This window comes from Ictidomys tridecemlineatus, chromosome 6 (genome assembly GCF_052094955.1).
Source record: "Ictidomys tridecemlineatus isolate mIctTri1 chromosome 6, mIctTri1.hap1, whole genome shotgun sequence".
In the NCBI taxonomy this organism is placed as follows: domain Eukaryota; kingdom Metazoa; phylum Chordata; class Mammalia; order Rodentia; family Sciuridae; genus Ictidomys; species Ictidomys tridecemlineatus.
This window is the reverse complement of record NC_135482.1, coordinates 172,503,449-172,527,578: the sequence shown is the minus strand read 5'-3', so window position 1 is coordinate 172,527,578 and position 24,130 is coordinate 172,503,449. Positions and strand designations below refer to the sequence as shown.

Below are 24,130 nucleotides of genomic sequence, written 5' to 3'. Positions count from 1 at the left end.
TTTATACAAATGCATAGAGTAAGAACAATAACAAAATCTTTCAGATTTAGAAACATCTAAACAAATATCCTTTATGTGACAAGTATGGTGGGCCAGGACTCACAAGTAGATGGTAGATTCCAAAGAAACAGATCCAGTGGGAGGCAAGTGACATTTTCCTGACTATCTGGAAATGTGACCCTGCTGTTGAGAGAAGAAAGCTGACATGTTTGTTATGGTTGTTGGCTGTTGGAAACCATCTTTCACATGCACCAGAGTCACAGAGTAATTAATGGGATCCCATGGTCAAGGATGTCAAAGGAGAGTTGGAGATGGAGGGAAGTTTAGCAAATTGAACTTAGGTAGTCAGATCCCAGGAGGCAGAAAAAGGAGATTGACAGGCAGGTAAAGAAAATGTGGGGCAGCCCAGGGAGCTCAACTGATTCCCAGTCACCTTGGCTGGGCTTTGTAAATGAGGTGGGTTGCTATGGGTTAGATATTAGATGACCCTCAAAAGCTCATGTGTGAGACAATGCAAGAAAGTTTAAAGGTGAAATGATTGTTACGAGAACCTTAGCCTCATTAGTAAGGAGTAATCAGTTAATCCCCTGATAGGGGTTAACTGGGTGGTAACTGTAGGCTGGTAGGGTGTGTGGCTGGGGGATGAGGGTCATTGAAGGGTGTGCCTTTGAGGAATATATTTTGTACCTGGCGAATAGAATCTCTTTCTGCTTTCTGGTACCATGTCCTGAGCTGTCTTCCTCCTCCACACTCTTCTGCCATGATGTTCTGCCTCACCTTGGGCCCAGAGCCGTGGAACTGGCCATCTATGGACTGAGGTTTCTGAAACCCTGAGTCCCCAAATAAACTTTTCGTTTATATTTTCAGTTGTTTCCTATTGTTCTTTTCAGGTCTTTTGGTCACAGTGGCGAAATAGCTGACTGAAACATGGGTAATATCAAGTAATATGAATGCCCCACAGCTAAAACCCAGGATGATCAAAATGAAAATAAAGGGACTGGGGGTGTGGCTCAGTGGTTGAGCGCTTGCCTTGAATGTGTGAGGCACTGGGTTTGATCCCAGCACCACATAAAAGAAAAAAAAAAATAAAGATATTGTGTCCATCTACAACTAAAAAAAAAAAAAATTAAAAAAATAGAAAGCAAAAAATACATTTTGACTATCATTGGAGTAAGAACAAAGGAAATGTGTTTTCTACATTTTCAGTAGGCATGGGAATTCTGCCTGTCCCACCTTTTGTGTAGCGAATGTAGACAAAAGTCTTCAGATGGTGACATTATAAAGTTACCCATTGAGAGGATGACTATAGCAGATTTTTATGGCTGTTCTGCTGGGGTCCTGACCTGTTTATCATTTGTTCTTGATTGTTTTCCCTTAAAAACACTATTGTCATTGGTAATTGTATCCACAGAAGCCAGGATGGATTCTACTCTGCAATTCCAGTTCCCTTGTCCTCTCATCCGGAAGTGGGGGAGGCAACACGCAGTGAGCAGAGATCTTACTTAGCATGTGGCTAATCTTGTCAACAACCAGTCATTACCTGCTTTGTTAATGCAGTCAAACTAGGGTTTTGATTCAAGAATTGTGTAAGGGGTGTTCATCAAATGAAGGGTGTTCAGGTACCACTGGCCAGGGAAAGGTAAATCTGTCCAATCTCAGATGGTGGCAAGATACAGAGTCAATGTTGTTGCTCTCATCTGGACAACTGCAATAATTGGTAGTTCAGACAGGTGTGCAGTGGCCTGTGCTATAGCCGGAAAGATTCAGGAAGCCACCTGACTGTATAACGCTGTGGTCACTGGGAAGTGTAGGCAATCGCAGGAGAAGTGGGAAGGCAATGTTTGTAGGAAGTAGAGGCTTAGCTAGCCCAATGTAGGAAATATGGAAAGCAGTCTGGGAGTGTTCTGGAGCAATCATGTACCATGTGGCTGAATGATAACAACTATGTATTTTATTTGTTTTTGGTAATTTCTTGGTAGCAAAAATCTACAAAAAAATGACAGCCTATATTTAATGACAACTTAAAAAATTCCTATCTATTAAGTAAGTTAAGCTGAAGGCATAACTTGTCTCTAAATATTTGTTAATAGTTACTACCTCCCATGGGCCCATAGTGATATTATTGACTCCATGAAAACCAGGAGACACAAATCTCATGAAGGAGTATCATGATGATAGTCAAAGTGTATTTTTTCCTTTCTATTTTCATTTTGATCATCCTGGGTTTTAGCTGTGGGGCATTCATATTAGTTAATATTACCCATGTTTCAGTCAGCTATTTTGCCACTGTGACCAAAAGACCTGAAAAGATAATCAGTATCTGCTTCAAAAAATTATATCTATTTTTGAGAAAACTGAGCCTGAAGATAATGATTTAACACCTACAATTGGAGAAGATGCTTTTATGCATCACTTGGTAAATCACGACTTTTCATTTAGATCAAATAAATAACCTTCCAAATTAATTTTGCCCATTTTCTATTTCAAGTTTTCTCGTTCATTTGTGGAAAGCGAAACGATAGGTGTACATATCTACATGACATTAGCAGAAGAATTTTGTAAACAGTTAAATGAAAATTGATTCGTAGCAACATCATCAGACCTTCAAATAGAAATCAACTAATTCTGGGGTTGGGGTTGTGGCTCAGTGGTAGAGCACTTGCCTTGCATCTGTGGGGCCCTGGATTCGATCCTCTGCACCACATAAAATAAATAAATAAGTAAAACAAAGGTACTGTGTCCATGTTCAACTAAAAGAGTTAAAAAAAGAATTATTTATTAAAAAATAAGAAAAAAGAGATCAACTAATTCCAATAATGTTTGTGATTTTTCATTAGTTTTAAAACCTAAATAGAGATTTTAGAAATTTAATCTGTTAAGGGGAATATTATTGTACATGCTATTGTAAAATTAATAAATGCTTATTCAAGATAAAATTATCTATTTTTATGGTGACAGTAACACATACAAATTTTGGTGGGGCCATCTAGTGTGGCAAAACAATATTTTTGCTAAATTAAGAAATTTATGGAGCATAATTATAATTGTCAGGTAGATATAATCTATAATTTCATCCAAATAAGATACAATATTTTACTAATCAAAATAGAAGCTGTAGCTTCAAAATTTACAAATCTGAATCATCACAATTGCAATAATTGAGTTACAAGATTTTTGTGATGAAGTACTGTATTTTTTTTGATTCATCAAAAAAATGATGATACTTTCTCTCTGCTGCAGATTATGAGCCAGAGTTGAGTTATGCTGGGGCCTTGAAGAACAGCTTTGTAAATCAACCCTTGAGTTCTACAATAGCATTGAACTATCTTTTTTGGTGTGTGTGGGGCAGTACCAGGGTTGAACCCATGGACACTTAACCACTGAACCACATGCCCAGCCCTTTTTAAAATTTTTTATTTTGAGTCAGGGTCTCTTCAACTTGCTTAGGTCCTCACTAAATTACTGAGGCTGGCCTTGAACTTATGATCCTCCTGCCTCAGCCTCCTGAGCCTCTGGGACTACAGGCTGTGCCATCATGCCCGGTTGGCACTGAACTTTCTATAAGTGATTCAGATGATTTTTGGTTGTATCTTGTTCACAATAAGTTGAAAGTTTTTAAGTAGTGTAGTCAAAGGAGGACACGCCAAAAGCTTCAGCTTTTGACACTTTTGGTGAATTGCGACTATTGAGAAAATAGCTTGCAAATAGAAAGGCCTTAGAAGTTATCTTTATAAAACGCCAGAGGAAAATAGAACAAGTTGTACAAGGACAACTCAGACTATATTTAAAATTTAATTTTGGATTACTCTATTTTCACCTTGGAATATATTGAATTATGGTAAGAATTCTTTGATGGAGCTTTTACTTTAATTAAACATTTATGTGCCATATTGAAAGAAGATTTTTGACTTTGTAGCTTCTACATTTGGTGAAACCTTGAAACTAATCATAAACAGAGACAATGTATTTAGTGAGTTTTTTTCTTGTAGAAATACTTGATAAAAATAAAGGCAAATGACAATTTTTTTTTAGAAATACTTGGGATGAAATATATTTTTATATTTCAAGATGGGGAGGATGGATACCACTTTTTGGGTATGTAAGAAGGGAGTATATGAAGCATCTGTACTGAGAGAGCAGAGGCAAATTCATGTCCTTCTCATCCATTCTTCACGTGAGGACAAAACATTATCCCTGTCATCTTTCCATGGCACTGACAGGCCATTCCAGCAGACCATGGTATACTGGAGGCTCAGTGTTGGCCTCTGGTTTGGGCAGGTTGGTACCCAGGCGTGGCAGTAACCAGACCAGACATGTTGAGGAGAAGACCCCACTATTCAGCATGCGCAGCCTCAGTGGAGCAGGTCCTGGGGTGGCTGACTGACAGGCAGCCAATGGACCCCTTTCTATCTAATTACAGAGAATCTCCTCTGGCAGACATGTATGTGGGCTAGAAACATCTTCATGCTCCATGCTCGTTCTGAAAGGGCCACCCACATAACTCCACCCCAGACTTCTTTGTCACCTGTTCTTTTCAAGTCTTTTGGGCAAGCCATGGAACCATTAGCTGTTGTCATGAGTCATTACAGATGTGTAGCCCGGGCCATTTCTCCTTCCGCATGAAGTGGATAACCAGATGTACCCCTTGAAATTCTGCCCACCAGGATAACTGTCCTTCATCACTGCCTTTCAGAGCCAGCCCTGAGGGCAGTACAGTGCTGGAGGTATCCACTTCTGCCTGGTGACCATGTAACATGCAGATTCATCCCTAGGCAAGGCCTGCTCTTGATATTCCTCTGATAACTGGTCATGGTGGGCTCATCCTGCAGCCACAGGTGGGGTTTAAGGGGGAGGTGGCAAAGCAGTAGGAGTTGGAACCACTGTAGTTTGAATCAGCAGCTGTTTTTGCAGGTGGTTTCGGGGACTTTTGGGTCTAACTTCTTGTCGCACTTCCAATTTGTAATTGATTTTTCTGTGAATGTCCAATTTGATGGTTTGATGGACTGCAACTGTGATGGACATTTTGGATGGCAGTCAACTTGGTCTCCTCTGGTGAAGCATAAGTCCTGGGGCCTAGTAGCCAGACATGTCTTGCTTTCAGGATGAGGAATAGTTACGTCAGCAGAGGAGGGGACTGGGGCTTTCCAGCCACTCTGCTGGTCTCCAAAGACACTTTCCAAGTCCATGGAAATCGGCTGGTAATTAGATTTAAATGGCTATGAAGCTTGCACCACAACCTGAACCTGTTGGAGAACATCTCTTGTTTTCTACCCTGTTCAAAATTGCCATCCTTATTGGTCCCTTAGTATATGCAACTGCATGATATATATTGGCTCACCAAACAAAAGGCCACCAAATGCCATGCTTCTTTCTTTGTGATGGATGGCTCAAAAAGCAACAACATGGCTCTTACTTTAAAGGGAAATGCCCATATCCATCACTCCTAGACTCCTAGAAACTTCGCTTTGACAGACTCATATAAATGTTCACAGGGATTATCTCCTGACCTGTTTGTACAAATGTCGATCTAGACATTTAGGGTACTTGATATAACCTGTTCACCAAGACCAGTTAGCATACTGTCATCAATTTCATGAATCAAACTATATACATATATTTTGGAGGGATTGTGACAAATATAAAGTTGACATAGTCCTGGGAGCCAGGATGTGATAAAGGAATCTATTGGCCCTGGCAATAAGGATACTACAAATGGAACCATAGCTGGTTGTCATTACCATCATCCGATTATGTGTGATAATCTATAATTATTCTTCACTGCCTGTCTCACCTTTGTTCTAACTAAAAGTAATTAAGGATGTGAAAGGAATCACCATCCCTTTCTCTCTCAGGTCTCTGACGGTGGCACTAATTTTGGCAATCTCTCCAGATTTTGATTATTCTTTACCATCTTGGTGAAGATTAGGTGCTGGGAAGTGAGGATAGTTCCTGGAGTTTCTACCTGACTTTTCTTAACATATTTGGTTTCATAGCACAGGTTACTAAATTAGTGTAGAGATTTTGCTACGTCGTTACACTTATGTTCACTGTATGATATATCTGAGTTTGGGAATTGAGCCACCAGATAGGTTCACAGTTCCACTGGCCCTGCAGTCAGGTGGACCTAGGCCACAACTCCTTCTAACACTGACTTCACTAAGGCCCACACTAACTTGTGGTCACAGAGGAATTTTGAATTTCTGTGCTATGTATGCATATATCACTGGCAAAATCTCAATAAATTTTACAAACTGTGCCAACACCCATTTCTTGACTGGGATGCTGAGCTGTGTTGTGTAAGGGAGGGTGCACAGAACTTACCTGTACATTCCTCTGTAACTTCCTGTGAATCTACAATTATTTCAAAACAAAAAAGTTTCCAAATAGATGTAAACATACTTGCTTTGCTAGGTTGAGAGGATTAGAGAAAAATGCACGTACCACCATGCCTAGCACAGAAGATTTTAATCAGTCAGATTCACACAAGCACAGACCTATTTACACACATCTGAATATTTGACATTCCCAGTCTCCCACCAGTGAGGCATGAGCTTTGAGGTGTTTGTCCATCAGATATACTGTTATGCCTCACTCTGTATTCTGATTTGACCCAAGGCACAGCTGATAAAACAGCAGGTAGAGATAAAACCCACAAGGCTGGCCCCTAAGTAATGGAGCTCCCTGGCTACCCTTGTATGTGAAGGTGGTTGTAAACCCACTCCACAGTAATTGCATGCATGAGGTCCCCCGAGTCAGCTGTACCAATGATAATAGAGGGTGGTGTTGGTGGCAAACCCATGGAAGAGTAAGGGTTTAGAAATAAAGGATCCTAAGATGAGGATTCTGGGAAGAGGTCTCAGGGGAGAGTCTCCCCTGGTCACACATCAAGGAACTGTGACTCTGGCTCACCTATGGACAAGCCTGCCATCAAAGACGGGCCTGCTAGTCATCTTTCTGCTAATGCTTGTTTAAGAGCTTGGGCACGATGTCTAAATATGTAATTAGAGTTAATCTTGTTGCCATTACCTTATTCATTATAGCGATTTTCTGGTGGCTTTTATGGATCATTGTAAAACTGGTTTTGAATGAAATATGTCTCCTCTCTTTTCCACCTTCACTTTTAAGAGTGCCTATATTCTTTGGTTGCTAAGTAACATGCCTATAATGTGTTATCATAGTTCTATCTGGTTCCTATCTGAATAATTTCAGTAATCACTTAGGAGATTGCTTTAATGGTATATCATTTTAAAAGGGAAGAAATGACTAATTCTAGGCTGTTGGGAGGAAAATGACTGAAGTATTTCCTCAAAGGCAAGAGGTTCATCAGCCGAGGAACATACAGACAGCCCATGATACACCCCTCCTGTTGCTGTCTTTCAGAAGTTTACTAGTGCTTTTAGTGTCTCTCCACGGAACACACACTCAGAGCTTTCTCGGGTTTCAAAGAGCCAAAGGATCTGTAAGGGAAGGTTTTCAGAAGGGAATATTTTGCTCCAGTGACTTGAAATATCGCACTGATCATGAATCTAAATAAAGCATGGTACAGAAGGACGGCAGCGATGCTCTCGGTAAAGTAGGGCAGAAGCACGAGCTGAGTTGAAACAAGGAGCTGTTATTAGTGCCTGACTGATGGGAGCCCCTGGGTCTCAGGCTAATCAGCTTGACCTCAGATGAACCTCCATGGTGTCCAGTTTTCTTTTTCATCTTATAGAAATGTCCTGGAACACGTAGCCAGGTGCTCAGGAACAAGTTCACCTGAGTTGGGGACCAACAGGACTAAGACTGATAACCTGAGACCCAAACACAGGCACAGAGTGTGTGGTTCAGCTGCTACCCTGCTGCTGTTCACCTTATAAGCCTACAGGCTGGGTCAGGGGGTACCAATGGCGTGAGACACATCCAGGTCTATCCTGTTGAAGAAATGTCTCCCTCCACCTTCCCTTCTCTTTTGCTGACTTTCTTTGTCTCCTGTTGACTTTCTTTTCTTTGTCTCTGAAACTTTACAAGGAGCAGAGCAGCTCCCACTGTCCCCCCGCCTCACCTCTGCTCTCTACATTCCACTGCAATCTGGACCGTCCTGCCCTCCTCCCCAGTTAATGCACAAGCTGTTCCCTTTAAGGTCAATCATGGTCCCAGCTTTCCAGACCCATCTTCAGCCTTCACCCGGAAGGGCATCTCGGCTGGGTTTGGCACAGGACAGTGTCTTCCCCCTGATGCTGGTTTAACCTCTCTTTCCTCCCCCTTCATCTTTCTGCAGCACCATCTCAGAATTCTCCTGCTTCTTTCCTTTGGGCCTGTAGACTGGCTATTCTCTAATCATTAGTGTTCCATAAGATTTATTCCTTAACCCTTCCTTATCTTACCTCTGTCTGGCCACCTCTTCTCCCCACATACAGAGCCATCTTATCTGTTCCACTTTGTGTCCAGCGCCATGCTAATACTGGAGATAGAGAGAGATGACCAGGACATCATCCCCGACTTCCCTCCATGCACTGAGGGAGAGTCAGACAAAGGAGTAAAAAGGTAATAACGGGGGGGGGGTAATAAAAATGTTAGTGGTTCCTTGTTACAAGTTGGACAAGGTCTGGTGGGCGTAAATTCAATTCTGCATGATGGGGAAGAAGAAGCAGGCCAGTGATCCATTGGGGTACTTATTGCAATAAGTAATAGGTGGTAAGTAGAAGTGTGGACTGCCAGGCCTAAGGTATGGATTTCCAGGAGAGGGAGGAGGAGGGGAGAAAGAGAGAGAGAGAGAGAGAGAGAGAGAGAGAGACAGACTATGTACAGGTATCCAGAAGCCTGGAGCAATGGAAGCAACCTGAGTCTCTTCTGAGAAAGAAACCGTGTCTGTCTTGGGTAGTGCTTCAAATGGAAGTTACCAGAAGACTCACTGGGGGAGGCTGGTCTTGTGCAAACTGCCCATGTATCATTGAGGCCTCCTCATTTTCTCTTTGAACTCCATACTCAGGGTGCCAAATCATTTTTGTCTGCAAGAGTGATTTTTTAAAAGAAATTTAAAAAAAAATCATATCAACACAGATCAGTCAGAAAGAATGACTGTGATTCCAGAAGTCTCTTTCTGTACCATAAGGTAAATGCTTCAGCTCTTGATAATAGGGAAATGTATGTGTATTGGGGTGGGAGGGTTCTCAGGGAGGGGGCACTGTAAATGAGGCAGAAAGGAGGGAAAATGTGAGGGTCTTGTTACAGTGCTATTTCCCAACTATATGCAAGAATTTTGATATTTTAGTATCCTGAATGGCCGTATAGGGGTATTGCCGCTTTCCTCTTTGGACTCTGAATTCTATAAGGGTAGACTACATCTTAGTAATTTCCATGATCTGAGTTCTTAGGATAAATTCTGCTTATAGTGAATGATGAAAAGACATATTTGAGCTATGCAGAAGCACCAATTAATGGCTTATGAAACCCCTTGATCTCCCTTCAGAAAAAGAACTTAAAAGAATAGGATGGTGAATAGGTGATGCAGTCTAGGTTTTGCCATGATATGTAAATAGTCCTTAAGTCTTTGTGGCTCATCACACAAAGGCTTAATTCTTTGGCATATGATTTGTCAATCTGGGGTCATCTGGGGACTCTGTTCCATGTGTCCTTCCTCTGGGACCCAGGCTGAGTGGGCAGCTGCCATCTGACATGGGTGGTCAACATGACAGAGAGGGAAAAATATTGTGACAAATCATGTACTGTCCCTTAGAGTGGTAGAGTCCCTTTATGCTGGAAAATAACATGTGACTTCTGCTTACATTTCATTAGCCAAAGCAAGTCTCATTTGATGCCAACATTTTCTTTTATGAAAAACAGTCTTCATAGATATAACCTGATTGCTCCCTCTGGGCTCCATGCTCTGGTATGGCCTGTTGAGGAAACAGAGAGAAACAAAGACAGTGCTTAGCTCTGGCGGGATCACAGTGTAGTGAGGAAAATGGGTGTGCAAAGAGACTCGGTACTACAACAGGTCCCGGAGGCGGGGTGGGCTTTTAATTAACAGAGAAGAGGGAATTGTTTCTGTAAACTCCATCATGGCTTAATTTCACCATCAGCAACACATATCGGTAGAGGACAGGCCTGAGGTCTGTGAACTCCTACGCCCAATACATGCTTTTACATTTACACCTGTGAAGCTTTGCTGGGATTCTTTGTCTGGTTTCTGTGTCTCCTGTTACCCTCCAGCTAGAAGGCAAGGTCACCAAGGCAAAGTCACAATTCCATTAGTTAGCAATGGGCCTGTGGTGTAGGTCTCCTCAGTGCTAGGCACTTGCTTGGTACATAAAGAATGAATGAATGGGCTGGGGTTATGGCTCGGTGATAGAGCGCTTGCCTAGCATGTGTGAGGCACTGGGTTTGATTCTCAGCACCGCATATAAATAAAGAAAATAAAGGTCTATCAACAACTAAAAAATATATTTAAATAAAAAGAATGAATGAATGGCCAACCTCACACCAAGTTCCGCTCTTAGGGACTCCTCATGTCCCACTAGCAGTCTTACTTTCCTCCTCCTTCTCCAGATCTAGGGTGCACCTGCCTTAGTCTGGACATGGGTTTCATTAACTATTCAGCTTTTCCTCTTAGCATGTGGCTCCTGAAGAGCAGCAATATTGTGGCCCTTGGTGTAGCCTTTGTGGTCGGGGATTTCTCCCCCCTCCATGCTGTCTGGCCCCTCTCCCCCAGAGGCCCTATTCACACTGTGAGGTTCTTTCTAAGGAGCAGGAGGCAGCTGGAAAATCCAGGCTGCAATTTATGTGCTTGTTGCTGTTGTTTGTACTGGGTTCCAAAGAGTCCCTCCAAAATCAAGGTTTCTCAGTAAGTGATATTATTTGGGGATTTGAAACCGGTACACTGAAGAGATTTTCACTCCCACGTTCATGGCCACACTACTTATCCTAGCTGTGGTACAGAATCGGCTCAGTCTCCATCCCTGGATAAATGGATAAAGAAAATGTGGTACTTACAGCCTTTAAAATCAACTGGGGACAGCATGGATGAACCCGAAGGACATTATGCCAAGTCACACACACACAAAAACACTTCATAGTTACACTTTTAAATTTTGAAATTTTTTTATTTTTTGTGGTGCTGTGGTTGGAACCCAGGGCCTTGTGTTTACCAGGCAAGGGCTCTACCGCTGAGCAACCTCTGCCCCCATGTTCTCACTTGTGTGTGGAATCTACAATAATTGAGCTTCTAGAGGCTGAGAGTAAATCATGGCTACGAGAGGCTGGGAAATGGGCAGATATTTGTCAAATGGTACAAAGTTTCAGGTAGACAGGAGGAATAGGTTTTTTGAGATCTATCTCATGGTGTAGTGACTGTAGTTAATAGTAATGTTGTATATTTTCAAATTGCCAACCAAGAGAATCAATTTCAGATGTTCTTACCATACTTCACAAAGTATGTGAAGTGGTGGAAATGCTAATTAGCTTGATTTAATCATTCAACATTGCATCTATATAGTATAACATCATACCGTCCCTCATAAATATGTACAATTATCATCTGTCACTTTACAATAGACCCCCCCCAAAAAAAAAGAACATGACCTTATACAGAAATAGTGTCTTTGTGAATGTACTTAGTTAAATTAAGATGAGGTCAGACTGGATTAGGGTGGATTCTCACCCATCTAATGGTTGGAGTCCTTAAGAGAAAGCACATGAAGACACGCACAGCACTCCAGCAACCATCAGAAACTAGAAGGAGGTTGCACACCTGTAATCCCACTGGCTGGGGAGGCTGAGACAAGGAGGATCATGAGTTCAAAACCAGCCTCAGCAATTTAGCAGGATCCTAAGCAATTTAGTGTGACCCTATCTCAAAATTAAAAGAAAAAAAACCCCCGGGGTGGGGTGGGGTGGGTCTGTGGATGTGGCTCAGTGGTTAAGTGCTCCTGGGTTTTTCCCCCCGGCACCAAAAACCAAAAACAAAACAAAAAAACAGGAAGGAAGAACTGTGGGAGGAGACATTTCTGTGACTTTAAACCACCCAGTCTGTGACACCTTGTTGAGGCAGCCCTAAGAAAGAACACAGAATTGCTCCTGTTGGGTTTTGTTCCTGAGGCAGCTCCGTCCCCAGGCCTTCCGAGCCCTGGCTCCTGGGCAGTGCTCCAGCTTCTCCCCATTGTGAGAGACAGGAAGCTGCTCAGCAGGGGTCTCCCTCCTGCCCCAACCCAGGCATTTATTCCCTCCGCCTCTGCTTCCTCTTGATGGTTAAATTCTGGGCTGTGCTCAGGGGCATTTCAGACCTGGCAGAGCTAAGTGTAGACAATACAGAAATCTCCTTCTTGGATTTCTAGTGGTGGAGGAGGGGCCTGAAGGTCAAATGAAATTCCTTCTTGCAGCTTACTCACCAGAGTCCGTGAAATGGGCCAGAAAGTCGTGACAAATGGCCTTGTCCTATAAGCTCTGCTGTTTTCACAGCCCAGCTTTCCTCTCCTAACATCCCAACCCCATTCCCAAGTACATACAGCAACTCCTCAAGAATAGAATTGAGTCATTCCTATTGTGATGCCAGTAACCACTTTTTATTAAGAAGCATGTATCGTGGGCTGGGGTTGTGGCTCTGCCGAAGAGCGCTTGCCTAGCATATGTAAGGCTCTGGGTTCGGTCCTCAGCACCACATATAAATAAATAAAATAAAGGTATAAAAGAAGAAGTATTATCATGTGTTAATTATGAAGTCAATTTAGTGATCTACACATAGTAAGTGAAGTCCTTTAACCCTCTCCATAACCCTTTGAGGTAGATAATATCGTTATCCCTGCTTTTCAGATGAGGAAATGAAGACTCAGCGAGGTTAAGGAACTTTCCCAAGATCACACAGGGAGAAGAGGCAGAAGTAGGATTTAAACCTATACAGTCAGACTACAAAGCCTATACGCTTAAGTACCCTTGTGTCCTAATGAGTGCTTTTTGTCTCAATTTGACAGATATTCTATAGCTATAAAAAATTTCCAACGTATGACTATTTCCAATCTACAAAAAAGATAGTTTTTATATGGTTTAAACTAAAATGGGCCAAGCATACTGGGCTAAATTTTGTATGTAAGAAGCACAGAACTGTGTAATGTCTTTGTTTTCTTTTTGTTCCTTAGGTACCACTCACGGCACTGTCACACAGTAAGTGATAAGAACGAGTTTTGCAGCGAGAAAGATTTTAGTATGAATCTGAGCTCTGCCGCTTACTGACCAAGGGCTTCTGTGTAGATGTTATTTCTCTTCTTTGAACTTCAGTTGAACTTCAGGTCCTTTCTCAGTAAAATGGGGGATATGCGTTTTTAAATTACAAGGTGGTTGTAAGGATAAAGTGAAAAAATATATTCACAAATGTCACCACCAATAAATATTACTGATGGGAAAGAAGGACAAACTCTATCCAGCATCCCCATCACTTATAGTCGAGAGGCGGGAACAGAGCCATTCATAAATAATTCTTACACAGTGCAGACTGATAAGCTCAAAAACATCCGTGGCCAGCTGGCTGACTAGCGGGTGGCCCACCAGACATAAAATGGGGCTCTTTTTGCTTGAGGGACTTTTTCAGCTGCACTTGAAGTGAGCATACGTGGAGGACCGCACTGAAACTTATCTCCCAGGAATAATCTATTAGTGTTGGGTGAGTGGCCCTTGTGCCCCAGGAGAGGCTGAGGCAAAGCCACCTTAGCTCTTGGTATGACCAGTAGCCCAAGGGGCCAGGGTTTCCCAGTAGGAAAAGCCATTATACCCCAATCAGAGACTTGCTGGTTAAATGAGGGTAGCTCTGGAATTCCTTTGACATATCACAAGAGAGACAGCATTGCTGGCTCAAAGAGAAGAACAGAAATGGACATCTGGCGGGTCCCTTTTCTATTTCCATTATGCCATAATTACTAAACAATAAGATTTGCTCTCAAAATTATCCTAAGAGTCCTAAAGTTTCCCATATTACAGGACATACACACAATTATTATATTTTGAACTATACCTTTGTTTTGGGGGAAAGATCCTTAGCCTGACATGACCTCCCTGAATATTAGTTTTAGACACATATGAGTCATTTGAAAGAATGAGGCCGGCGGAGAAATGAAATTTTACCAATGAATCCCTGGAGGAATGACTTCGCCATTGCATTTCTTCCACGTTGTTTAAAGTAAGCCCTTTCAATATCACTCAATAGGGTGAGCTTACACTGTGAGGATCAAGAATGTTGAGACGATGCACAGTGTCACCATAATGGTTTTCCATGGCAAATCACCCCAAACCGATTATGAATCCGTTTACGTGGCACCAAAATGGAATGGGCTTAAAACAATACAAATTTGTTATTTCACAGCTCCTGCAGGTCAGGAGTCTGAGAAGGTGTGTTCTTTGTCATAGTCAGCTCTCCATCACTATGACAAAGAACCTGAGAATATCAACTTAGAGAAAAGGTTTAATTTGGCTCCAAGTTTCAGTCCATTGTCAGCTGGTTCCATGGCTCTGGGCCTGCAGTGAGGTTAGCACATCATGACACAAGGGTGGGGTGGAGCAAAGCCAGGCAGGGAAGCAGGCCAGGGATGAAATGGTAAATAATAAAATAAAAACCTTTCAAAGGCATGTCTCATTGGCTCACCTCTTCCAGGTTTTCGCTTCCTCCCACAGTGCCACCAGCTGGGGTCCAAGTCTTCAACTCAGGAGCCTTTGGGGGACATTTCAGATCCAAACTGTGATAAAAAGTCCTCTTAGGCTAAAGTCAAGGAGTAGGCAGGTCTCATTCCTTCTAGAGGCCTTGGGAAGCATCCTTGTCCCGGACTTTTCCAGCATCTCCAGGCTGCCCACCTTCTTTTTTTTTTTTTTTTTTAAAGGGAGAGAGAGGGAGAGAATTTTAATATTTATTTATTTATTTAAGTTTTCGGTGGACACAACATCTTTGTTTGTCTGTGGTGCTGAGGATCGAACCCGGGCTGCACGCATGCCAGGCGAGCACGCTACCGCTTGAGCCACATCCCCAGCCCAGGCTGTCCACATTCTTGGCACACTGTCCTCTTTCCGTCTTCCAAGCAGAGGGGGTCATTCTCCTGTAGCATCACCTATACTTCTATTTTTAAGGACACTTGTGACTACCTTGGGTGTGCTTCAATAGTCTACAATAAACTCCTTCTTTTAATTGAGGTTGATTAGCAATCTTAATTACATCTGCTACCTTAATTCTTTTTTTGCCTTGTAACCCGACATAATTTCTGGGAATTAGGATGCAGATACGTTGGTGGCAGGGGACACATACTGCTTTTCCTGCCAAATGATCATATGGGATTAAAAAAAAAAAAAACAAGAAATAAAACCCTCTTTTCTAACAGGATGTGATTGGCTCATAGAGGCTTCCGATACATTTCCCGTGACAACGTCACGCTGTCAGACGCTCTGTGTCAAACAACACACACGTATCAGTAAAGATTATCTTTCAGAAAATTCTGCTGGATAATGCAAAAGGCATTTGTTAGAAACTGACCGTGATGATCAAGAAATGGAAACGTTTGAGTAAAGTTGTTGCATAAATAAGAGATTAGCAAAAAGCAATTTTAAAAGAAAAAATTATGTGAATAATATGTTAAATATTTTAAACAGGCTTTTGATTATTTCTACTATATCTGTAAGTACTAGAACTGACTGAATATTTTTTAGGTATTTTTATTGCAAAGCAGGGTCCTCCGATACTGGAGTCATGGTATATGTGGGCACATATGATAAATATTTATTATAAAATTAATAAAGATCTGTGCATGGTTGGTCCTCAGGCCACCGCTTTCCTGGTGATATGAAAAACGAATGTTGAGGATCTTTCCCGAGGTCAAGTCCATATGTCAGTGGTGAAACAAAGGCTCTGAGAGGTGAGGTGCTGAGGTCTCGCTGCCACTGCAAGGGAACTGGGGCTGAATCCAGGTATCTGACCCCGACAGGGGAGCGTCGCATCACCACCCCAATGTCTCTCCTCCTTTTAGTTGGAGATGTGTCAGAAAGCCAGCCTCTGCTCAAATGGAGTCCCAGGCAATTTGACATCAAAGGCCGTCCTTTGCCACCAAAGGGAGATGCAAGAGAAAAAAGTTCCCCAGGAGGCTGCCAGGTAAACAAGGACTGAGCTCTGCAAAGCCTCCTGGGGTCAGACCTCGTCTTCACACCTCCCTGTATTTGGGGGGAGGCAGAGCCCCACTGCTGGGTGAGAGCCATGCTCCTGGTGCTGGGGCCCTTGGGAGAATTCCTAGCACCCCGTTTAGTGGGATTGCACTGCACACCCACTGGCTTTCCAAGAGGGACTTCCTCATTGTGAGCACAGTTAGGAGCGAAAACATGGTGGCCAAGGTGGTGGTAGGGAAGAGACTGAGAAGGAGGGAAAGGGGAGGTGGAGTGAATGGGGTTGGGGAGTGTTATGGTTTGGATCTGGAATGTTCACTCAAAGGCTCATGTGTTGCAGGCTTGGTCCCCAATGAAGCAGTGTTCTGGGAAGTGACTAGATTATGAGGGCTCTGAATTCATCCGTGATTCATCCATTAATGGATTCATGCCTGAAGGTCTATGGGGAGGAGGGGCAGGAAAGAGAGGGTCCTGGTCCTGGGTCCAGACCTCAGGAGGCTCGGCGTCACTATGTTTGCATTCTCATGCCTGGGCCATTCATTGCCGTGAGTGGGCTGCTGGTCCAAGGAGGAGAGGGGTCGTGTGGAGCAGAGCCTGGATCACTTGGAATCTCCCCATGACCCTCAGTTTCATGAACAAATTCAGCTGAGATCAGCAGAACCAAGTGATCCGCTAGGTCAGCCGACCTCCAGGCCCATGAGAAGCAATAGGCGATTGCTGGTTTTAAGCCACTGAGTTTTGGGAGAGGTTTGTTACACATTAATTGTTAACGGATACAGCTACCCAGGAGTCACAATCCCTTCCTTTCTTACAGAATTCTGATTTTGTTAACAGTGGCAATGAGCTATCATTAGTTTAAGCCTCTCAAGTCACTCACATATTCTTTCCCTGACTTTCTGGCAGCTGGGCTTTGGGACCTAATTCTGGCTAGGGAAATGTAAAACAAAGCTTACCAAGGATTGGACTCAGGGGCACTTGACCCCTGAGCTACATCCCCAGCCCTATTTTGTATTTTATTTAGAGACAGGGTCTCACTGAGTTGCTTAGCACCTCACTTTTGCTGAGGCTGGCTTTGAACTCAGGATCCTCCTGCCTCAGCCTCCCGAGCTCCTGGGATCATAGGCATGTGCCACCGTGCCAGGTGAAAAAGCTTATTTCTAGGAAATATTTTTCTCACTGATAAAATAACATAGTCATTTTATACCCATCCTTTTCTTTTCTGCTACTGGTATGATTAGGTGATGCCTGGAACTGTGGGAGCCATATTGTCAGCATGAGGTTATTAAAGACACCTGCACTATGGATGTCCAAACAGAAAAATGAGAAAACTTATGGCTTTTGCCTGCATTGTTGAGCTTCATAACAAATCCTGGAATCATCCACCTCTAGCTTCTCACCAAATAAGCCATGGCGGTCCTTATGGTTTAAACCACAGTCTGTCAGATTTTCTGCTATGGCAGTCAAATGCATTTTTGGATAGCGAGAGATATGGTGAAGTGTGGGTGACAAAGGAGGAGGATGTGTCATGATACAGTGAAAAGAACATTGTACTGGGAATTAAGAGACCTCCTCCTAATTAGCAGTGTAACCTTGAGTAATTCACTCTGCTCTCCAGGCTGCAAAAATGTCCTCTGAGACATTTCTTCTGAGAGAAGAAAACATTTAACTAGACTATCTCTAAGGTTTTTGCAGTTCCAGGATTGATTCTGAGCACACAGGAAGGGCTTGGGTGCCACAGCTGGGCAAATATTCATACAGGATTTTGGAGAATTATTAATTATATTCTTAGAAGGGTGAGAATAGTTGCTCTATAGCCAATGCTTAGCTCGGGGCTTGCAAATAATGAGTTTCTTTTTTTTCCCCCGTTTCTGAGTTTGTGTCTCCTTTGTCTTACCTGCTCTCGGGGACTTTCATAAGAAGGCTCATTAGATGCCTCGTTTATAAAAACGATTTGCCTGCAAAGAACAAATGCTTCCTTTACAGGAGCAGGTGTTGTGGGATGGAGAGGAACGTGCTGGCTAATGCCTTGTCATCCAAATGCACAGAAATTTCTGGTATCCTGGGCAGGTTTGACACCATTCTGGGGAGACAACTAAGGGGAATACATCTGAATAAATTAGTCTATTTGTTCAGTTTCTGATTCTGCAGAAAAGAGCTTTGGCAGGATCCCAGAGAAGCATCAGCAAGGGAAAAAAAAAATCATGTTATTTTCTGTTTCAGTCAACAGCATTTTCCTGCCCAGACTCTGCAAAACAGACTTGCTTAGCTTTGCAGCCTCCTCCAACTGCCTCTGCTCCTCTCTGGCCTTCTGGTCGCTCATGCCTCGGGCTCAGCCAGATTTCTTCAGTCCTAATGCTTGGCTCTCCAAACCATTTTTTCTTGTTTCCTCTTGCTCTTCCCCACGGTGATATCCATCAAAGTTCTTTCCTTTTCTTCCTACTTCCATTATCCCTCCCCCGTCACCCTCTCCTCCTTTCTTGATCTGTGGCTACATTCTGAAAGGCTTCCTTGACCTGTGTGTCTTGAGGTCGCTAAAATCTGAGAACTCTGATGTAATCACACACAAGTGTTTCGCCAGCTACCATTTGCTGCTCAACGTGAAGTTCAAAGCCACCGTCTTTCCCTATTTTCCTGATCATGCTCTATAGTATACTTTTTAGCTCTGTAGACATAATGGATGAAAGTGGAATTTGGAAAGAAGGGCAAGTCCCAGCATAGAACCAGGGAAGGGCAGGGGAGACCCCCTGAGCATGGGCACTGCATTCACACAGTAGGCTCTTTCTATCTACTGACTCCACCTCCATGGGTTCAACCCACTGTGAATGGAAAATATTTGAAAATTAATTGTATCTGCAGTGAATGTGTAAAGACTTGTTTTCATTGTCATTTTCCCTGGACAACACCGTATAACAACTATTTGCAGAGTATTAGGTATTATGAGTCACTTAGAGATGATTTAAAGGGCATAAAGGAAGATGTGTGCAGGTGTTTTGCAAATATTACGTCATTGTATATAAGGGACTTGAGCATTCTCGGATTTTGCTATTTGCATGGAGTCCTAGGATCAATCTCCCACAAAAACTGAAAGACAACTGTGTACACACTTTACCTTCACTGAGGATAGCTGTGGAATTCCAAACACTGAGCTGAAGACTGTCATAGGAAATGTATCACCTGATCTACAAGCTTGTAATATGTGGGGTTTCATGGAGGCTATTATGGTTTTGTATATGCGGTACCCCCCCCCCAAAGCTCCTATATTAAGGGGCTGGGGATCTAGCTCACTTGGTAGAGTGCTTTCCTTGCATGCACAAGGCCCTGGGTTCAATCCCCAGCAACACACACACACACACACACACACACACACACACACACACACCAAACAACAAACCTCCTACATTAATGCAGGAATATTCAGTGGCAGATGATGAGGTTATGAGAACTGTAACCTAATCAGTCCACCCTGTCGGTTGAATGGACTGACCTGGCGGTAACCGTAGGCAGGTGGTGCGGCTGGAGGAGGTGGGTCACTGGGAGCCCCGAAAGGGTTCATTTTCCCTGCAGTCCCTTCCCCCTCCCCCCTCTGCTTCCTGGCTAACTATAAATGGAGCAGCTTTCTTCTGCAGTGCCCTTCCATGATGTGCTGCCTCGCCTTGGCTTCAGAGCAAGGAGTTGGCCATCTCTGGATTAAGACCTCTGAAACCAAGAGCCTCAGATCAACCTTTCTTCCCCTAAGTTGATCTCGTTGGGTACCTTGGTCACAGTGACAAAAAGCTGACCAGCACAGAGTCAGAGCACGCTGGAACTGTCAAGGGGAAAATTCCTACTCTGAGCCACACTTACCTGAGCAGATACCAAAATTAAATGTGTTTCATCCCAACAGATTCTAAGCCATTGAAGTGGACCCTGACACCCAGCCCTTACCAGATCCAACCAAAGACTCTTTTCTGACGAACAAAAAACTGGATTTGCTCAGACAAATAGGGTTCACTGGGCTTTATTTTGAATGTTAATGTTGAATCCTTAATCACTGTGTGCACTCTCTTTCCAGATTAAAAATTCCTGACTTTTCCCTGCTAAGCTGTGGACATGGTTTGTTTCCCAGGTAATTGTGTGTTGGGAATCTGATCTCCAGTGTGGTGATGCTGAGAGGCAGTGAGACCTATAAGATGTGGGGCCCAGTGAGATATCCTTTGGACTGCGGACCTTGGAAGGGATTAAGTAGTTCCCATGGGACCCCAGTTAGATCTTGGAAGAGTGTTGTTATCAAAGAACAAGACTGATCCCTCCCTGGTCTCTCTGAATTCCTGTTTTGTTATGTAATCTCTCCTACTCACATGCTTCCACCATGAGGCCATCTGCCATGATGTGATGCAGGCAGGGGCACCTCATCAGAGCCAGCACCATGCTGTTTGGACTATCAGCCTCCAAAACTATGAGCTAAATAGACTTTTTTCTTTTTTTAATATTTATTTTTTAGTTGTAGTTTGACATAATACCTTTACTTACTTATTTTTATGTGGTGCTGAGGATCGAACTCAGGGATTCACACATGCTAGGTGAGCGCTCTACTGCTGAGCTACAACTCCAGCCCAACTTTCTTTCTTTATAAGTTTCCAGTCTCAGTTATTTTGTTATAGCAATGCAAAATGGATCAATGTCCATACCTCTGCTAACTTCAATGGTATTATTTCCTTGGCTGGCAAGTTAATAAACTTGGCTTCATAAATTGTATTGTAGTGCATATTTTGTCTTTTTAAAATTGGGCTATAGTGGAGACAACAACTATTTAACATCTGGCAGCTGCCCATAAAAAAAATTCTGAACATTAAAGAACAATTTTTTTAAATTCCAAAAACAAAATCTCAGCAAAACAAAAACAAACCAGTAACATTCACAGTAACAATATAACAACAGCATATCTCATTCATCAGATAGGGTCTTGCTAGGAAAGTAAACCCAAATAACTTTGTAGCTCGGATAATTTCTAACTAGGAGTTGGTTTCAACTGGACTAAGCCAATTTCCATGGTTGTCTAGATTTAAATACTGCTTCTAGACATTTGTGTGGCCTCTTTGGTTTAACATTCAAAATTTTGCAGGCTGATAAGGAACCATTGCCATAATTTTAACAAAAATGACTTGCCTGTTACTTTTTAATTATTCACCAGATAGGCTGCCAAATCTGGTTCGCTTAGTTAGGAGCTATGCACATTTGACTTTTGTACTATGAAACCTGAATTTTCACAGAAGACTCTTCCCAGAACTTTAGTTCATTTTGTCTTCTGATCATAGTAAAGAAACTCAGGAGACTTTCAGTTCTAATCAATGCTTCCACAACACAGCTATCCAATGTTCCCGGATCTCGGGGAATGAGCTGAGTCCTGCACACTGTTTCTCAGTGAAGAAAACATCTGGCACTCTCCCCATGAATGTACTTTCCTCCTGCATCAAGATACTGTTATGATGTGTTTTCCCCCTAATGAAAAATTACTGATGTACTTCATATTTGTGAAGGGAATATACTGAACGTGTAGCAGGATGTATTTGATACTGCTTGCTGCAGCCTTAAAATATCAATCTCATTTCTGCCTCTGGCTGTTCCTATCTCTCAGTGACTTGGTTCTGTAATACGACGTGCCTAATGCTTGCCACGTCCTGAATAAGATGGGGACCCAGTGTCTTTAGTGGAGGTCTTCCCTTTTATTGTTATTGTTTCAAGTAATGTTTATTCGGTTCTTAGGATCCAGGGCTGTATCTTGCGCATATACAAAATAGTGTTTGAATACATTCCCTGTCTTCTGGGAGTTCAAGTTGAGATATTTTCTTCCCTCCCTGCTTCAAGCATTTATTAGCAGGCAGAAGAATGCACGTAAGAGGAATTTTTTTGATGATTCAAGAGACAAAAACAGGGCAAAGGCTCTGCCCAAGAGTGAATTTTGAATGGCATGTTTCTAGAATATAGACAATAGGAGAGTATAAACAGGGATGTGAGAAGATCAAAGGAAAGAAGTTAAATAATAGTTATTTCTCTCCCTCCACCCACCCCCCCTCTTTTGCAGTGATCTTTCTCACAGGATGGATTAGTAATCAATTGCTGCATAACAAGTGACCCTAACACTTGGTAGCTCAAAACAACAATGCTTCATTATCTCTCCTGATTCTAGGGTTGAAAATCTGGGTGGTTCAGCTACTCTGGGCTCATTCCCATGGCTATCATCTCTGACCGTCTGGGGTGGAGGGTGTAAGGTGGCAGGACTCACTGTCAGCTGCTGGAGCTGGCTGAGGGCTTGCAGGGGCCTTTATTCTTTCTCACATGGCTTCTTATCTTCCAATGGGCTGGAATGGTCTTTTTCACAGTGTGGAGGTCTCTCAGTAAGGCCCAGGTTCTGGACTTGAACAGTGTTATTGCTGGATGCATTCTTTCGGTCTAAGAGGAATCCCAAAGACCTTTCAGATTCTAGGGGTGGAGAAATAGACTCCTCCCAAAGATGGGAGGACCAGAGAGACAGAGATCCACCCAGGAAGACAGGGCTCACTGGAGGCCACTATTATAACGATGTGTCCATCAGAAGTAGGACAGCAAAATGGGGACGAGGGGAAGTTGGGGAGGTTGGAGGAAGACAATCTAAGCATGGAAGACGAAGACTTCCTTTGGAATCTTTATTCTTGTCTTCAATTATGGAATTCTTGTGTGTCGGCCAGGCCCCCAGGTATTTGTTGCTGAGATATAGACTCAAAGGAATATATTAGTGAAGGAAAAATGGTCAATGCTAGCAGTTTTATTCGTGTTTGGCACCTGGGGGATAATATGTAAGAATGAAAAGTAAAATGGAAAAAGCAGAAGAAATGTGAATATCAAAGAGATGGAGGTAAGAAATATACCCAGATACACAGGTACACTGAAACAGAACATTTTGCCTGGAAATTCTATACACATTCCAGACTCTACGTCTATATATCATGTATGCATTCAGAATACTCTAAGATAACTTTATTGTTGCAGCTTTGAAAGTGTGTTTTCCTTTTATAGCCCTGCAATTCAGGTAGGCTGTCACCAAGGAATGGCTACATGCTTTAACTCAGAGCCACATGGGTCCTTTAATTCAAGCCTCTTTGAATCATATAATTGTGAATTTCCTATCTGTAATCAGTAGACATGCAACTCTTTATTAAAGGAATTGAATCTAAAATATCATTAGCAACTCATTCTTTTAAAGTGGAATTTGAGGAAGAAAACCTCTCCAGTACATTTTGTACCTGGCTCATCAATCTTTAGCCTTCCTTTCATCCATTTCCTTTGAATCTAAAATCAATAGCCTTTCCAAATAGTTCCACTGTTAGCAGCTACTGTCATCTTCTGTTGTGGCCACAGAAACACGTCAGAGTCCCTCTGGGGTTATTAGACTTAACCAAAGAGAGGGTTTTAGTTTACTTTATAGCACACCTCGTCTCTGTTTGCATTATCATGCAGAAGGGAAAAATGTAAAATGAAATGGAGGTAAGATGCTACACTGTGTCCTTCTTCACCCATGGCTTGCTCCTGAGTTTTAATTTTGCAGAACTTCCTCATCATTTCTCTGGTTTATTTATTTTAAAAGTTTTTTATTTTATGCGCTAGAGATGGAGCCCAGGGCCTCACACATGCTAGGCCTATGCTATAGCATCTACATCTCCCACCCTTAACCAACTTCTTCAATGGAGTCAGTACGGCCTGAATAGATGATAGGCAGCTTACTCTCTCTTTCCAATCATCAGCTCCTTCCTCATTTGGTGCCATGACTTCAGATTTCTCTATAAATTTTCCTGGAAGATCTATAACAGTTTTTAACAGTTTGAACCAATCCTCAAAGGTTTAGAAGAGTGATTTACACCACCTCCACTTGCAAATGCCTCCTTTATTTCTTGAGCTGGACAAACCAGGTAAACAAGAAAATTAAAAGCAACAACAACATTCATTTAGAGATGACTACTCCTAACGATAGCCTATGCGAAGACACTTTTTGGGAAATCTTTTAGTTAGTTCCAGG

General features: G+C 42.6%; 1 long non-coding RNA gene across 1 annotated transcript; it reads right to left on the bottom strand.

The window, feature by feature from the left end:
• Nucleotides 1-6,448: 6,448 nt before the first annotated feature.
• On the bottom strand, nt 6,449-22,560 carry LOC144365173 (uncharacterized). Its single transcript, XR_013423442.1, has 3 exons — nt 22,364-22,560; nt 14,606-14,814; nt 6,449-9,875 (listed from the first exon to the last, which is right to left on the bottom strand). It is a non-coding gene; the product is annotated as an uncharacterized LOC144365173 (long non-coding RNA).
• Nucleotides 22,561-24,130: the final 1,570 nt, after the last annotated feature.